Source organism: Glycine soja, chromosome 10, assembly GCF_004193775.1.
Source record: "Glycine soja cultivar W05 chromosome 10, ASM419377v2, whole genome shotgun sequence".
Classification (NCBI taxonomy): Eukaryota; Viridiplantae; Streptophyta; class Magnoliopsida; order Fabales; family Fabaceae; genus Glycine; species Glycine soja.
The window spans coordinates 15,380,494-15,383,224 of NC_041011.1; positions in this window are offsets into that span (position 1 = coordinate 15,380,494).

The window sequence follows — 2,731 nt, forward strand, 5'->3', positions numbered from 1 at the left end:
TATATATGCCCCCCGTGACATGGTGGGCAAAAGGCAATTATGGCAGGAATTGAGTAGAAGGAAGCTGCATTCCCAAGATATCTGTTGGTGTCTTATTGGCGATTTTAATTGTATTAGGCACCCTTTAGAGAGAATGGGAAGCAATCGTGGAAATTCAGAGTCCAGCATCATGTCAGATTTCAATGATTGGCTTGCTGTCATGGAGGTGGAAGATATTCCTAGTGTGGGTAAGCAGTTCACATGGGTTAGGCCTAATGGTTCCTGTAAAAGCAAACTGGATAGAGCTGTTGTCTCTGATGGTTGGCTTTCTAAGTGGCCAGACAGTTCGCAGCACAACCTTGAAAGGAACTACTCTGATCACTGCCCTATCCTCATGAAATCTAAGAGCATTGATTGGGGTCCTAAGCCTTTTAAGGTCTTTGATGGATGGCTTAATAACAAGGATTACCACAAGGTGGTAAGGGACTACTGGATTGAGAATCAGCCTTCGGGGTGGGGGGGGATTTGTCTTAAAATGCAAGCTTAAGGATCTCAAACAAAGGCTGAAAGGCTGGAGCAGAGATACTGTAGGTGACTTGTGCTTTAAGGTTAAGCAGCTGTAGCAAAAGTTGAATGAATTGGAAGATTCCATGTCTCACCAACCTTCTGACCAGCAAGTCCTTCAGTTGAAGAATATTCAGGCTGAGCTATGGGAAAAGGCTAAGTTGCAGGAATCCTTTGTTAGGCAGAAATCTAAATGGATTAAGGAGGGAGATAGCAATAGCTCCTATTTCCATAAAATTATCAATTTCAGTAGGAGAAGAAACACCTTGAGGGGGCTGATGATGGATGGTACTTGGGTAGAAAACCCTGATTTGATTAAGGATGAAGTTCTACAGCATTTTCAGAACAGATTTCATGAACCCCATTCAAGCAGACCCAACTTAGATGGAGTGCAGTTTAATGTCTTATATGATACCCAGAGGGATATGTTGGTTCAACCTTTTTCTCAAGAAGAGATAAGGAGTGTTGTGTGGAGCTGTGGAAGCGACAAAAGCCTGGGTCCAAATGGGTTTAACTTCAGATTCATCAAACATTTTTGGTAGGAGCTAAAACCTGATTTTTTAAGGTTTATTGCAGAATTTTATGTCAATGCTTCTTTCCCTAAGGGCAACAATTCCTCTTTTATTGCTCTCATCCCTAAGCTAAAGGACCCCCAGTCTATTAGTGACTTTAGACCTATTTCCCTCATAGGCTGTGTTTATAAAGTCATTGCTAAACTGTTAGCTAATAGGTTGAGAAAGGTCTTAACCCATCTTATTGATGAAAGGCAGTCAGCCTTTGTAAAGGATAGAAAGCTGTTGTATGGGGCTTTGGTTGCTAATGAGGTAGTGGAGGAGGCAAGGAGGACCAACAGGTCTTGTATGGTCTTTAAAGTTGACTTTGAAAAGGCCTATGACTCTGTGTCATGGCAGTTCCTCTTCTATATGTTGAGAAGAATGGGCTTTAATGAGAGATGGATTAGCTGGATCAAGGGGTGCATTACTTCAGCTTCTGTGTCAGTCCTTGTTAATGGAAGCCCAACCTCAGAGTTTAAGCCTCAAAGAGGCTTGAGACAAGGGGACCCTTTGGCCCCACTCCTTTTTGACCTGGTTGCTGAAGGTTTGACAGGTTTGATGAGGGAAGCAATCAGCAAAAATTGCTTCCAAAGCTTTCTAGTGGGGAAGAATAAAGTGCCTGCTAATATTCTCCAATATGCCGACGATACTATTTTTTTTGGAGAAGCTTCTATGGAAAATGTCAAATCTGTGAAGGCAATGCTTAGATGTTTTGAGATGGTGTCTGGCCTGCGAATCAACTTTGCTAAAAGTCAATTTGGAGCTATAGGGAAATCTGAGGATTGGTGCATATCTGTTGCTGCCTTCTTAAATTGTGCTATGCTCAACTTTCCTTTCTGCTATCTTGGGATTCCTATTGGAGTTAATCCGAGAAGATTGGTGGTGTGGGAACCTATTATCAGAAAATTTGAGGCTAGACTCAATAAATGGAAACAGAGAAGCATCTCTATGGCTGGCAGAATTACTCTAATTAAAGCTGTCCTAACAGCTCTGCCTTTGTTTTATTTGTCCTTTTTCAGGGCCCCTTCAGCAGTGATTAATAGGCTAACTGCAATCCAAAGGAATTTTCTCTGGGGTGGCAGCTGTGAAGGGAAGAAAATACCTGTCTTTGTGTGCAGCACATTCTCCACAAGTATGCCAATGAGGATGTCTCACTAGGACTAGATGTGGACCACATAATGATTGAAGACTCTATTGTGGTACACCACTAGGTGAAGGTTTTTCTTGCATTTAAAGATGATACTGACTTGTATATATGAATTATTTATATTAAATCAAACTCACTAGGATATCTCACTAAAACCAATGTTATTTTTGACACAACATCGGTTTGTTTTTGCATATTTTACCTTTTCTGGTTTATTTCTTACTTTACAAAACATCAGTTTTTTTATAACCGATGCTAACATTAATACTTTTAACCTTGGTTCAAAACCGATGTTAAATGCCCAAAATAAATGATGTTAAAAGCATTTTTTCTAGTAGTGTATTGACATTATTGTTTTCATTATTTTAAACATTTCTTTTATCTGATACTAATTATTCAATTATTTTGGGCAAAATTTGAATTGCCTAAAAACTGTGGACTAGTTATTTTTTCAATTTTTAAGTTTGGGGTAATTTAAAAAACAGAC